The following is a 15,530-nucleotide window of genomic DNA, read 5'->3' as shown; positions in this document are numbered from 1 at the left end:
GGACTAGTCACTCAGCCAACTATAATAGTAACCATTTTGAAAATGGGGTTGATTTCTAGTCATCAGCTGAAAATCTAGTCCTTGGATAGATTGCAGAAATGATTTTATTTCTTATAACCTATGCCAAGTTCTGTCATCATCTTTCTCTTTAGCTTAAGATGGAAAAGCAGTAAGACTAAGTCAGGCGTTATATGGATATCTGGACAACAGTCCTAAAGAATTATACATGTAACCTTTCAGCTATATTCTTGCCTGTAGGGTCAATTTAGAATGGGGTGTGTTTTTCAGATTCTGGTTGCTATAGTAACTATGTTCCCATTACACCGGCCTGGTCAGAGATGTCCCAAATAATATGTATGCAACAGGTTACTCAGGAATATGAGACTTAATATCATCATAAGGTCATGCTTGTGTGAATTAGTTGACACCCAAAATGCTGAAGTACTGAAACAATTCCCACACAGATGTGTGTCCGGATCAAATAGAAAAGCACATTGCAGTGTGTAAGAGAGAAGAGTGATACTGATATAAACTCAAACGCTGTAGCTTCATCCTATGGACTATTTTTTTTAATGACAAATTGGGGCTTAGCCTAATCAAAAGTGATGGAGAAACACACAAAAATAGATTGATTGTGATAGATACTTTAAAATTCCTTCAGCCTTTTCTCTTATTATATAGGTTTTTCCATTAGCCTCTTCTGTTTTTCAAGAATAATAGAATTGGCTTCGTCGGTTAGTTACTAGCTACAGTAAGTGAGGGTTACCTAAAGGTACTGCCCACTACAGAGAGTATAGATTACTTGTGTTATTCTCCTGGAAAAGTTCCTTTCCTATTGTGTTGAAATAGCATTTTCCATTTCGGAAGACTTCCAGAAACCTTAGCTATCAACTTTTCTCCTCTAGATCTCCTAATACACTGGGGGGGAAAGAAATTTAAAATATTAACGCTATCAGAATCTTCTTACTGGAGCAACCTAAGAGAGAAGCAACTTAGAACTGAGGAGAAATTTCGTGACAGTTAGAACAATTAATCAGTGGAACAACCTGCCTCCAGAAGTTGTGAATGCTCCAACACTGGAAGGTTTTAAGAAGAGATTGGACAGCCATTTATCTGAAATGTATCGGGTTCCCTGCCTAAACAGGGGGTTAGACTAGAACCCTAGAAGATCTCTAACTGTTATTCTATTCTATTCCTATTCCTATGCTATTCTATTCAATTCTATCGCAAGTGGGCAAATAAATTCGTAAATGAATATAAAGATTTTTCTGTTCTAATTTGCTTTGCTTTCCCTTAAAGTTATGGAAATCAAGAATCCTATCTACCATCTCATACTTCTGAATGACATCCACTTAGTTCTCAGAGACGCCTTATTTCCTTTTCACTTTTTTTAATGTAACCTCTTTGATATAAAAGCACATCTGACTTTGGGAGGTAGCAAGAAGATAAATGAAAATATAGGCAAACAAAATGACATCTTTCGGTTTCTTCTTCACTAAAACACATTGTTTTGAACAGTGGGTGGATTATTGTTATAGAAACACTTAATAGTATTTGCTACACTGTAATTTTCCCAGAGAACTTCAATTACTGTACAGTATTTTATTTATTTAGGAAATTTATATGGCTGCTTACATGCTCATAGTGAATCTAGATCAGTGGTTCTCAACCTGTGAGTCGGGGCCCCTTTGGGGGTTGAACGACCCTTTCACAGGGGTCACCTAAGACCATCGGAAAACACATATTTTCAAAAAAATATGACAACATGAAATAATTTTATGGTTGGGGGTCACCACAACAAGGGGAACTGTATTAAAGGGTCGCGGCATTAGTAAGGTTGAGACCCACTGATCTAGATGGATTACAACACTTTTGGACTGATTAGAATATAATAAATATTTTAATTCCAAGCGAAGATGAAATAATAAGAAAGGTTATGGACTGTGCTAAAATGGACAAATTAACAAAAGAAATCCAGGGAAAAGAAGAAACAGAATGCTACCAGATATGGGATAAATACTATAGGTGGATGGAGGAAAGAAACAAGGATCAATGAAGGAAGACAACAAAGTCCAAAAATAGTAGTTAAGGAGAATTAACACATATATATGTATCCAAGTGGTTTAAACTTACTAGAGGTAATCAGCCAATATAGCAGATAGAGGAGTAAGATAAGACGGTTAAGAATGGTGAAATGCAAATGAAATATAATAGAAGGGGAAACAATATAAGGTAAGCGATATCAATTGGCAATTGCTATAAGAAAGAACAGGAAGCTCCTGTTCTTATTGTATTGTGTAAATGTGGTGTATGTCTAAGTTTTGTGTGTGTGTGTGTATTTTACATGTTTGTAAATAAATTTTAATTTTTTTAAAAAAATATATAGAATGTGTTAAAAAATAAATCATTAGCTACCACAAAATTTTCTCCCAAGCAAGTTTTGCCCATCAAATCCAAAAGTGTATTTTGAAATTCAGAAGAATTTAATGAGGTTTGGGGGGGAGGGGAGATCTCTTGCTCCACTTGGCTTTTGAAACCACAATCCATAAATGATTTATAAAGCAGCTTTATAAAAATGTTTTATAAATCGAAAGTATTGTGGCCTCCAGTTTCTCCTTTCTGTAGAGAGGTTCCTGTTGATATCTGAAAGTCAAGTTTATTTCAAACAGAACTGGACTTCTGGTGCATACAAGTGCTGATAATCTAGGTTGAATAAGCAAGCTCAGTTTCTTATTTGTGAAAGTGGGGTGGGGGAGAGTGGAAAACCCTGCCCTCTTTCCCTAAATCTCCATTTTTGCCAGAATGGATGGGTCTCCAAAAGTACAAAGATTCCACCACAATTCAGGTAACACCTTAATAAGAGAGCAGGTCATGCAAAGTCCTATTGGAAGAAATGTCCATTCAGTTCCAAGTGGGAAGAAAGGCACTGGAAACATGGAGGCTGTTTGGAAAGGTGGTTTTAATGGTAGACAGGACCATATGGTTTGAGGTCCTCGGGGGGGGGGGGGAGGAGGGATCACATGCCTTGAAGATCTTGAAGAAGGAAAAAGGAAAGAGATGCTGAGAGAGCCTGAGTTTTATATCCTCTCTTGGGCCCACCTTGGAGCTTCCTGTTCCTGTGTAAGAAACATATTCTGATTGGTGGTCAGACTCCCAGGGGGCCGGGAACTTAGCTAACTATAGGCTGTCTGTCTCCCAGTCTTGCTGGATGATGTAATCTTCCCAGGTGCCATGTAATGCAATGGGCAATTCCTACTATGGCTCTGCCTGAAGGAGGTAGATCTTTGTTATGTAGAATAGACTGGCTTAATGGCCCATTGACAAAGGTGGGGGGATGAGTTTCTGCCTCCCTTTTAGGGGAAATATTCTTCCCTTTTAATATTTCCTAAAATATCTCATTTTTCTAGGAGAGGGGTGGGTTCCAACTTCCTACAGTCCCATAGATTCTCTGGTAGAAAGTATATTATGAAGCCGGAACCTAAAAACATTTTGCACTTTATTCAGCATCCTCCTGGTATGTAGAAAAAGCTTTTACAACGATGGTCCCTGGAGAAATATTACAATCAGAGAATTGTTCCTGTAGGAAAACAATGTGTTTAAAAATAAAACTCCCTAAAAAATCATTGTTTCTAAAGTGTAACATCCTGTAGCACATGGCTAATTATGTTCCATGAGGATAGGTTCTACAATTTTATCTTACATTTAAGAATGCATCATTACCATACCTAACTAGAGACTATACTACAACCTGCTAAAGACATTTTACAGCAATCTGCAGGCATGGTGAGGTGAAGGTAACTACACAGCCATAAAGTAACCACAAAATTTGGTTTTGCACAGTGACCCTGGACTTAGACGTGAGCCATGAATTATTGATGCCAAACAAGGTGTTAAAATCAAACAAAAATTGGGAAGATTGTCAATATTGAGTGAATAGGTTTCAAAATGGCAAACAGAGTTCATAAAGACAAATGCAACTGCAGTTCAGTGTAAAATGATGGATATATTTTTTTTAAAAAAAGCCCAAACACTATCTGTGTATTAATGGGATTTCAGTGGGCAAATGACTAACCAGGCATGGGACTTTATAAATACAAAGATAATTAAGGGTGCAGGTTCAATAAAAAGTCTATTCCATATTTGAAGTCATCAGAAAGAACAATAGAACAATGTATTTTTATAACCCGTTGCAAGACTGTACTTGGAATATTTGTATAATTCTGCTCACACCTTAAAAAAGGATATTAAAGAGCTACAGAGAATGCAGAAAAGAGCTACCAACATGGTTCGAAGGCTGGAATAGCATCCTTCCAAACAACACTATAGCAGTTCGGCTCCTTACAAAGGGCAGATATACCCAGTAATGGAGAAAATAAACCTAACAAACAAAATGGACAGTGCACCCTTTTTTTGTCTGTCTTTTAGATGGAGTCAGGGTCAAATTAAGTTCCTTTCTTTGTCTGGCCCTAATCCTATCAAAACCAGATTGGCCCAAGGGCAGCCTTTATAAAGAAATTGCAACAGAGAAAAAGACTAGTCTTCCATCCTCAATCAGTCTGATTACATCAACATTCCACCTCCTTTAAACAATGGGCTTTCTCAGCTCAGGTTGCCACCCCTGAAAGGCCCATTCTGCCTAAATAATGGAAGTAATCCCAAGTAAACTGACAAGGACCTGCCTAATTTAGCCAAACTGGCCAGCAAATCAGATCCCTAGATAATCTGGTTTGTAGTCTTCAACTTCTATTTAAAAAAACAAACAAACTGCTATTTTGCATTACAATTCGGGGTCAATAAAAGGAAATTTCTTCACCGGGCTTAAGAAATCTGTGGAATTTGCTGCTAACAGGTGTGGTCAGGGCAGCCAACTTGGGTGGTTTTCAAAAGGACTTGTCAGGTTTATGAAGAATCAAGCTAACAATAACTTCTAGTTTTTACCACCCCCTGAATCACAGGCAGCAGGTCTTAGATACAGGCTGCTGGGATACACCAAAAGAAGAGCTCTATTACCCTTCAGTTAAGACTTGTGATTTTCCTCTATGTGTCTAGATGCCCATGGTGGGTAAGTGTCCCTATGCTGGTCAATCCTATTCTATTGAGTTTACTCAGGCTGGAAATCACATTTCCTAAAACATTGTTTCTCAATATTGGCAACTTTTAAGTTGTGTGGCCTTCAAGTCTCAGAATTCCTCAGTCAGCATGGTGGCTGGGGAATTTGCAAATTGAAATCCACCCATTTCAAAGTTATCACCTTGAGAAACACTGACCTACGATAATTTCCAGATAAGTGGTAGCTGTTGTAACCCCAGCATAGCTAAATACATTCCCTTTTCTCCTGACTGGAGAATTCCAGGGGGTGTAATAGTTCTGAAACTTCCTGGATGGAGAGAGAGTAGCAGAAGTACATGTTGGCCAGGGAATTCTGGCAGATGAAGTCCATACAACTGAAAAGGCACCATCATTGAAAAACAGTGGCTTAGGGCAGTGTTTTTCAACCACTGTGCCGTGGCACACTAGTGTGCCGTGACATAGTGTAAGGTATGCCGTGGGAAAAACACCCGCCTATAGTCAATATAGGCACAGAGTTTAAAAAATTTAACATTTTCTAATGGTGGTGTGCCTTGTGATTTTTTTCATGAAAAAAGTGTGCCTTTGCACAAAAAAGGTTGAAAAACACTGGCTTAGGGTACACCGATTCCAGCCTGATTAAACTGGAGAGAGAACATATTACTGGGAGAGCAACTCAGCCAGCTGGCTTACAACTAATTGAAAGCAGCATGCATTCTCAAGTTCCATTTAATTGGATTCTCTACCTTCCTCCCTCCTCCCTCCCCCCCAACTTAATTGAACAGGGTCCCTTGGCCTGGGTTGCTTTTTGGAACCATTTATCTACTAAAGTTCACTAGGCCTATTTTATCCATAGCCAGGGTCAGCAGCACAACTCCTTATACCACCTTTCCAAGCGCGAGCATGCTGAGTCCTCCCAGCCAGTGGTGTATTAACCATTAAGCAGACTAAGGACGTGCTTAGGGCACCAGGCCCAAGGAGGCACCACAAAGTTGAGAAAGAACAAACAAAACCAATGAAGATTTGTACAGTATGTACAAAGGAGGGGGGGGGCACCAAGATTTGTTAGTGCTCAGGGCACCAGTGAGCTTTAATCCGCCATTGCTCCCATCAGAACTCAGGAGCTTTGGACCCCAAAAGGGCTTTTCAGACTGTGGGAAGACTGGAGGCTGTTGTTGGCCTCACTTGCCCTCACCGGGGCGGGGCCACTACCTCGAAGCCCCGAGGTGCCCGAAACGGATCAGGAGCGGCTCCTGCCTTTGCTTTACGGAAAGTAGAGGCCTTCAGCAGTTTTGTCCCCCGAAACTGAAGGCGCCAGAAGTCTCTCGCCTTCCACCCCAGCCCTCCTCCGACAAGACAGACGTGCTCGCCTGTGGGGAGAGGTGGTCTCTGACCCCGGGGATTCGAGGACACTTCAGGGGTCTCCAGGGCTGAAATAAACCCATTCCGCTTTGGAAGGGGCGGGGATGCCTTTCTGCTTCGTACGTTCTTCCCACCACGGCCGGATGTTTGGGGGAACGAACTGGCAAAGAAGCGGGGAGCCACTTGGCGCGGGACGACTTTGGTCCAACTTAACCAACTTTCCTGGGTCGATCCTCCCCTTTGCCGCCTCCCTTACTCGGACGAGGGAATCGGACGCGCCGGGTTACGCTTTTTTCTAACCGCCTTTACTCCTTCCCGTGCCCCTTTTTCCCATATTCGTGCCGTCCCTTGTCTTCTCTCTCTCCCCCCCTCCATCAGCCCCCTCGACGCCAACCTTCCTTCTCCGAGTCGCTGCTGCCCTTCGGCCGCTCGAGGTTAGCACTTGCATCGCTCCCAGCCGGCGCGGCCACAGACGTGAGAGCGGTGTCAGAGGGCGCCCTGCTGGGGGGATCATGGCACGCGGGATCCCAGCCACTTGCCTGAGGTCGGTGGTCTCTGGTCCTGGTAGGTCGGGGAATCCTGATCCGGCTCTCCCGCTGTGGCCACCTGCTCTGGGCAGCCGTTCCTCCCTTTAGCTGCTTTCCCCGGCTGCAGAGTCGCCCTGTGCAAGCCGCCGCCGCCTCCTCTGCGCCCGCCTCCAGTGGGGCGCCTCTTCCTCCCCAGGCGCTTGGCGATCCCGCCTCTCTCCCCATTGCTCTAAAGTGACTTTAGGGAGGGAGGCGACCTACTGTAGGGCGCTGCCGCCGAGGAGCAACTGGGAGGAAGCCGCCCGACAACCCACGCAAGTAACGAGGAACTACCTGAGACGGGCTGCCAGCCGGGAACCACCCTAGGGAAGGGCCTCTCCAGCCCAGGCCACGCCAGGCTGGAACTCTTTTCCGCGGCACTTGGTGGCAAAGGAGCTGCTGAAGGAGGAGGGTGGAGTCCTTTGCCTTGTGCACCAAGCGCAAGGGCCAGTAAATCCGAACATGAGGTAGATGCCTTCCATCTCTTTTACTGTCTAAGCCAGTGGTTCCCAACCTCTTTTTGGCCATCACCTAAGCATCTCTAAAATCCTGATTCTCCCCCCCCCCCTCCACACACACACATATAATTCTTACTTTACTCAAAAAGTGAACTCTACTCACTGGTCTAAGCAGAAGCAGCATCCCCACCCCTGGGAGCAGGCTGGAGCAGAGCCCTGTTTGCGTATGGTGGCCCCAGATCCTAAGGAGTCTGGTAACATCATCTTTTCCAACTAACAAATTAAGGTAGTTGAACCTGTCTTAACAGTCAGTCATAGCTGGTGAAAAAAGGTATATACACCTTTATATAAATGTGATAGTCATCAGAAACAAGGCTGCCACACTCCTTCGGATTTTTTTGGGTGCTAATGATGCAAAGGTGTCAAAACATTGTATGCTGCTTAAAACCTCAGAGACATCCTAAGAAGGTGGGGTGAGTTAGCTGGAAGCTCTACAGTTGGTTCTTGGGCATTGTTCTCGGGACGGCTTTGTGGTTGGTAAAAAATAACCTGAAAGCTGTAAACCCAAGCACACACATTATGCTTCTCCAGATGTAATAACACTGTGAAGTAAATATGCAGAATTCCTCTGCTCACACAAGCATGTAAGGTGCTCTAACTGGGTGACTAGTTCTGGGTTATGTAAAGGGCAAGTTTACAATTGCCACAAAAAGTATTATGTCTGGAATTATTTTAAACTTGCACTTCTTGACATTTGGTCTTTGGGAAATGATTGGACATATTGTATAGAGGTGATCCATGACTTGACGCTTAGATACCAGACAATAAACTTCCCCTGGATTCTTCTCTGATTATTGGAACTACCGGTAGATTTATAATTATTTAACAGTGTCTTTATATGAGCTGAATCCAATAAAATAGAGGAGGTTCATAGAATCTTACGTAGCTCTCAAAACTCCCTTTCAGCTGGGAAGCAAAAGAAAACAGTAGCTTTAACTTATCATTGCTAAAAAGAAAAAGAAACTAGCTCATACTTAGTCATGCTTGCATTTCTAATTAACTCCTTCTCTTTGCACTCTCAACCTCCTCCCAGTCTTAAATGCAGTCTTGGTCTCCTGCGTTGGCAGTAGAAAATTAAATAGGTGCATACTTAGCTTTACCAGCTACAATCACTAACTTATGTAACCTGCAATAATGATTTTTTTTAAAAAAACAACAGAACTTATTGGACTTTTTCTAACATGTTTCATTTCATGTAGTCCTTAATGTGAAATATTAACATGGGTGCTGTTGAGAAATAAACTTGCCTAAATTGGAAGTTAAGCCCATTGACTCAAAGGCTTTCACTTCCAAATATATATGATTGGACTCACATTACTCAGAGGTGATAAAGCCCAGTTAGCTGAAATATTCATGGCAGGGAAATCCCCGTATAGTCCTTGTCATTTTAGGATAGTCCCAAATTTAAGCATCCTATGAATGATGGATAAAATATTCGTAGTAATGTTTATACTGTGCATGTGTCACCTCAAGGTGAGTTGAGCAGCAAAAAGTTAATAAATAATTATATGTGTTTGGATATGTTCTACCTTCACTAAGCTTTCACAAGTTCTAATATGGATCTGTTACAGGAATAAAGACTGACTGTGCCGAATGGGGCACTTCTGGAAGTTTGCATATTAAGTCTGTTATAAATGCAACAAGCTGGTAGATGAACAAATATATGATCTCTCCTTCATGCACAGATACATTTTACATCAAAATAAAAAACAAAAATAATAACTCAAAAGAATAAATTAAAAGAAAACAAAAAAACAAAGGGCAAACTCGATGGACCATTAGGTCTTTTTCTGCTGTCAGTTTTCTATGTTTCTATAAGAAAAAAAAATCCCAAATGCAAAGTTATCACCACTTGTATAACTGCCAACCAGAATGTTACAAAAGCATGCGGGCTTTCAGGTGATATCTTTATGCATAATGAGTGTGACACAAAGACCTTTTTTTAAGTTAGGAGATTTTGCCCCGGAGAACACCTTTACCATGCAAATGTGGACATTATCCAGCAAAAGTGTTGCTGTGCATTCTGGTGCCAGGCTAAGACAAGCTTTGCTTATCTCAGTGATTCAGGTGTAACCAAACAGGCATTGCTGGCATGCAACTAAGGTGGGGGGGGGAGGAGATCAAGGGCACTTTCTGTTAGAGAGTGGTACATTTTTCAGCACATAGAACAGATAGCCATCACCGGTGCCACGTCTGTAAGCCTTGTCAAGATTGTTTACCTTTTAAAGCCAACCTCCTGAAATCCTTCTAGAGCAGGGATATTAAACTTGATTTCATTGAGGGCCATACAAGGCTGGTGTTTAACCTTGGGGGGCTGGGGTGGGTGTGGCTAGGGTAAGCCTGGCCACCTCAATGTCACTCGTGGCAGCGGTGCCTGTGGCAGCCTGAGCGCTCTGCCAGTGAAAACGGCCTCCAAGCTTCGTTTCCAGCTGCGACAGTCTCCTGCAACCCTCTGCCACCGGGCAGAGGCACCACAGGCTGGTCCCTTGCTATTTCCAGGGTGGCCCCACAGGGCAGATCTAAGCACCCTGTGGGCTGGATCCAGCCCCTGGGCCTTGACACCCCTGTTCTAGAGTTTTGATTTCCAGCTGGAGGACTTACAGACATTTCTGTTTCAAGACAAATCCCATTTCCCCCATGGCCAGCCGTGGTGTAGGCTCACAGTCTTTCAGTGTCACTGTACAAAGACACTAAGCAGCATTAATCAGAACTGAGGCTCCTTTGGGAGGCTGCTTGTGACTCTGGCTACCCTGATACCATTTAGTGCTGCTGAAAGGCAGCTGCCTCTGGGATGAGGTATTGAGCAACCTCCTTGCAGACCTGGGGCAAAAGCAAGTTAAAATAATCCCCTCTCTACAGCCATTATACAAAATGTTTGTTGCATGCTTGCATAGGCGAATCCTGGGCTAAACTCTGCACTGGGTGACTGAAGGCAAGTGACCTATAAAAAGCCCTTATTATGTTCTCAAGAAAACTGATCATTAGTTCTCTGAACGGCCTCAAAGCCTTTCATTGACTTGGTGAAATTCAACCGACCCAGACTTACTTCTCTAAACAAACATGCTCAGGTTGTCCATGGTGTTTTTTGCAGTTTTCCGGTCAAAACAGACCATTTCTTCTTGTCAGCAATATGTGTGTGGGCCTGGGACCAGGGCTTGGTGACGTTGCCAATTCCCCCCCCCTCCCCCCAAGGACTGAAACAGTACAGCTGTGTGTTGTGGCCCATGACACAGAATCTGGAAGCAACCAAGGAATGAAAATAAGCTGACCTGATATCCAAACTCTAGATGGCTGATAAATGTAAAAATTTGCTACTGGTTCCTTGTTTCTTTTATAACCTTTGTGTGGCTTAAGTATTACTTTACCTGGCGTTTCATGATGACAATTTTCCCACAGTGGAGCTGAAATACACAACCTGATACTCCATGTTTACTCAAATTCAAGTCCCGATTCTGTCCCTGCACATTTACTCAGAAGTTGGTCTCAGACGTGGTGGCTCAGTGGCTAAGATGCTGAGCTTGTCAATCAGAGAGGTCGGCAGTTCGGTGGTTAGAATCCCTAGCACCACATAACAGAATGAGCTCCCTGTTATTTGTTCCAGCTTCTGCCAACGTAGCAGTTCGAAAGCATGTAAAAATGCAAGTAGAAAAATAAGAACCACCTTTGGTGGGAAGGTAACAGTGTTCTATACACCGTCGGCACTTAATCATGCCGGCGACATGACCACAGAGACTTGTCTTTGGACAGCACTGGCTTTGAAATGGAGATGAAGACCGCCCCCTAGAGTCGGGAACGACTAGCACATATGTGCAAGGGGAACCTTTACCTTTAGGTCTCATTAGTTTTAAGTGGTGTTTACTCCTGTGTAAATGTTCATAGGTTTGCAGCCTGAGCTCACTGTTTGTTTATTATTCACTCAATCAACAGCAGATGAAGGAAACCAGATTTAAGGTTTAAGAATGCAGTTCTGTGCAAGTATAAGATCCCCCTGTGTTTCTATATGGATGATGAGAAGGCCTTCTCCCCCCACCCAATATTGACAAATTCGTAGCATGTATAGCTAAGCTTTTCTTCTCCAAGGTGCCTCTCAAACATTCTTCCTGGTTCATAGTAACAACTTCCTCATGTAGGAAGTTAGCACCTACCCCTCTCCTAGGAAAATGAGATATTTTAGGAAATATTAAAAAGGAAGAATATTTCCCCTAAAAAGAGAAGTAGAAACTCAGAGAGGCAGAAACTCAGCCCCCACCCCACCTTTGTTAGGTTCACAGACAAAAGGGTGAATGACAAAAGCAGGCCTGACTAAAACACGGTGACAAAACCGCGAGTTCTAAAGCGCTCCGACAAATGAGCGCTGAACCGCGGCGATAGAAGCACGCTGTAAACCTCAACCTAACCCTAAACCTAACCCTAAACGTAACGCTAACCCTAAACCTAACCCTAAACCTAAACCTAACCCTAAACTTAACCCTAAACCTAACCCTTACCTTAACTTAAATCGACGTGCTGTTGTAAATCGCCCTTCTATCACCGCATTGTTGTTGCCGCGCTGTTAGCACGTTGATGATGTCGCGGTTTTAGCAACGCGGTTTTGTCGGCACGCTTTTGTCGTGAGCGCTTTTGTCGGGTCATGCTTTTGTTAATGGGTCATTAAGGCCTGGGCCAGTTTATTCTACATAACAAAGGTCTATCCCCTTCAGGCAGAGCCATTTGATTGCCCTTCGTTGTACCACCCACCAAGTTTCAACCAAACTTAGCACACAGACAACCTACAGAGCCAGCTATGACCTCTGACAGCATCCAATCAGGATACTCTTCCTGTGCCCCAGGAAGTTGAAAGCCCAGAGAGGGCATAAAACCCAGGGACTCTCAGCATCTCTGCCCTTTTTTCTTCAGGATCTTCAAGGCATGTGACTCCTTTTCCCCCCAGGACCTCAAAACATGTGGTCCTGTCCACTATTAAAAAAAAAAAACATCTTTGCAAACAGCCACCATGTTTTCAGTGTCTTTTCCCCCCACTTGGAACTGAACCCAGAAGGACCTTTCTTCCAGCATTCAGAAATACTTATAATCGGTGGTTTCAGTGATGCTTCTTCGTTTAGAAAGTAAGTTTTTGAATTGGAGCCTTTTCCTTAATTTCAAGTGAAACTGGCATTCCTTCAACAGAAAATGCAACAGGTAGAAAACAGCGGTATTCCTCAGATCAGCCCTTCTAAGAGGCCTGGGGCAGAATGTTAATTTGAGACATGCCCAAATTCCTTCATACTTCTGTTGCCATTTTTGAAATGAATTGAAGTCAGTGGTCCTGCAAACAGAAGTCCTAAAGATTGCAAATGCAAAGATTGCAAATGCAGAATACTGAAATAACTCCTGAGAGGCTATGTTTTAGCTGCCCTGAATGAAAAATATTGATCCATCTAGGCACATTGAATAAGGAGCAATGCCGTGGTGGGTTTCAAAAATTGTTCGAACCTACTCTGTGGGTGTGGCCTCTTTGTGGGAGTGGCTTGCCGCCCATGTGACCGGATGGGAATGGCTTGCCGCCCATGTGACCGGACATGAAAATGCCGACGACACTTGTCAGAACCACCTTAAATTACCTCACACACAGCACTGGCATGCATAAGAATATGATATAAACTTGTTTTTTAAAAGGCATCTTTGGTTTGCGTCAAAACAACTTCAACACATGCAATGTTCTGATTGCACCACAAACGCAGTAGTCATCCTTACCTTTCACAGAGGCACTGAGTTTTATAAATATGAGCATGATAGTGTAGAATAATCATATCCAAGGACCAGTGGTGGGTTTCATAAAATTTTGGAACCTCTTCTGTAGGTGTGGCCTGCTTTCCGGGTCCACTGGTGGAACCTCTTCTAACCAGTTCGGTAGATTTGACGAACCGGTTCTACCGAATAAGTGCGAACTGGTAGGAACCCACCTCTGGAGCAATGGTGACACCTCCACATATCGATTCTAGGGCAATTGTCCCCACCACTGCCCCAACCTATTCCAGGGTAAAATCTGAGTGCAGCTGACAACATCCTCCCCATACAGGACAAGACTAAAGGGCAGCCTTGGAGTCCCCCTTTCTGACCAGGATTAAGATTTAAAGCAGAGTTCTTGCAAAGGTGCTTTTTTCAAAAGGCAACTGGATTTTCTTCTTGTTTTGACTTGAAGACGTTTCACTTCTCATCCAAGAAGCTCCTTCAGTTCTGTGTATGACTGAGAATCTCCATGGACATTTAAAGCAGAGAAAAGTAACTTCAGCTTGCAAGTTATATCTGGACCATCAGGTTTTGTATCTGCTCCTCTTCTACTGGGGTTCATTTCCTCCACCATTCTGAAAGGAAAGATGAAAGAGAGGAAAACCCCCAAAGAAATGCTTTTTGGAGGATCTTGAAGAAGCAGCAGCAACATTTGCCTTCTTCCCACTTTCCCTAAGAGGTGAGGGGTGGATGCAGCCAGCAGCTCCTGGGAGATTCAATCAAGGATTTCCTGGAATCATTACTTTCTCATGTGTTATTCCTCCGAAAGGAAGGGAGGGTGTTGAAAGTGTTCCAAGTGCTGGAGAGCAATTTCCTAAAGAAGTGTTGACATCAGGGAAGAATCTTCATGGAAGGTGTTTCCCACCTCCTGCTACTACCCATCCCCTCCAGCCAAGTGCTTTTCCCCACCTCTGTTTTTGGTTGTCATGTTTCATCCTTCTGATGCTTATTCCTCCTTTTCTGATTGCCCTCCTCCCCGCTTGCAATGGCCTAAAGCCAAGGCTTTTTTACTTTATACTTTCACATCATTCACTGCAATGTGAGTGTCATGGAAACCAATGAGAGAAGGTATAAGTGACGCAGCATCGTAATTAGTCACATAACTAATGAAGGTTTAATAGCAACCAACCTTGTTGCCATACTGCCAAGACAATATGGATGAAAATGGATAGGGGCATCAAGCAGGCACATAGTTACCCAGATGTGATGTTTTGGAGTACATTCGTGAACCAGAACAACAAGAACTTGCCAAGATGTCGTATATCACCAGTAATTATTCTGTTAGAGCTGGTAGAAGAGCAAAGTAATCTGCTAGGCTTATGTACCTAATTATGCGTGGATTTGCACTGTGGGCCCTAATTACTACATCTTATTTTCTTGAAAATAATAAGGTAATAACAGATAACAAAACAGAAAGAGCATTGGAAAAAAGTTACATGAATATGAAATAGCAAAGCGAGAAGAAAAAGAAGAAGGCACACAGAAGGGCAAACAGAGAAGAAGAGGGGAGACGTTGTCAGTGTACTTCTAAAGATTAGAGAAAAGCAATTAAAAAAATTTTAGGAGACTGAAGACCCAATCTGTAGTCCCCTAAGGGTGATACTGGACACTTTGAGAGTCATCACCTCTCACTATCCCTTGTTCTCACTCTACAGATGAGCCGTAGCAAAACAGTGGTAAAGCACTTTCCATACATGCAAAAGATTTTGGTGAAGAAAGACTATACCCCTGTCTTAATCTCTGAAAAGTTGTGGTTGTCAGTAATATTAAGCTAAATATAGGCTAATATTCTGGACAAAAGAAGGGGACGACAGAGAATGAGGTGGCTGGATGGAGTCACTGAAGCAGTAGGCCTGAGCTTAAATGGACTCCAGGAAGGCCTGAAGGAACGTTGTCCATGGGGTTGTGATGGGTTGGACATGACTTCGCAACTAACAACAAATTCTCGGTAAAAACTAGGACTGTTATATACTAAAGTCTCTTCCTTGGACCTTGTGGGCAAAGGAAAGTCCATCTGTTGGGCGACTAGTAGAATTCCTTGGACAGTTAGTTGTTCACTGTGAGAACATACTGCTGGGCCAGATGGGCCAGAGGTCTGATCTAACAGAACCTGTGATGGGTTCCGGCCGGTATGCCTGGTATGGGTGTACCAGTGGCCGCTGGGAGCAGCAGCCACTGTACTGGAACGGTGTTTTTGGAGGCCCACCTGCCTGCCCATGTTCCTTACCTGTATTTAAGCCAACCGGGT

The sequence above is a fragment of the Thamnophis elegans genome, chromosome 2 (assembly GCF_009769535.1).
Source record: "Thamnophis elegans isolate rThaEle1 chromosome 2, rThaEle1.pri, whole genome shotgun sequence".
In the NCBI taxonomy this organism is placed as follows: domain Eukaryota; kingdom Metazoa; phylum Chordata; class Lepidosauria; order Squamata; family Colubridae; genus Thamnophis; species Thamnophis elegans.
This window is presented reverse-complemented; position numbering follows the sequence as displayed.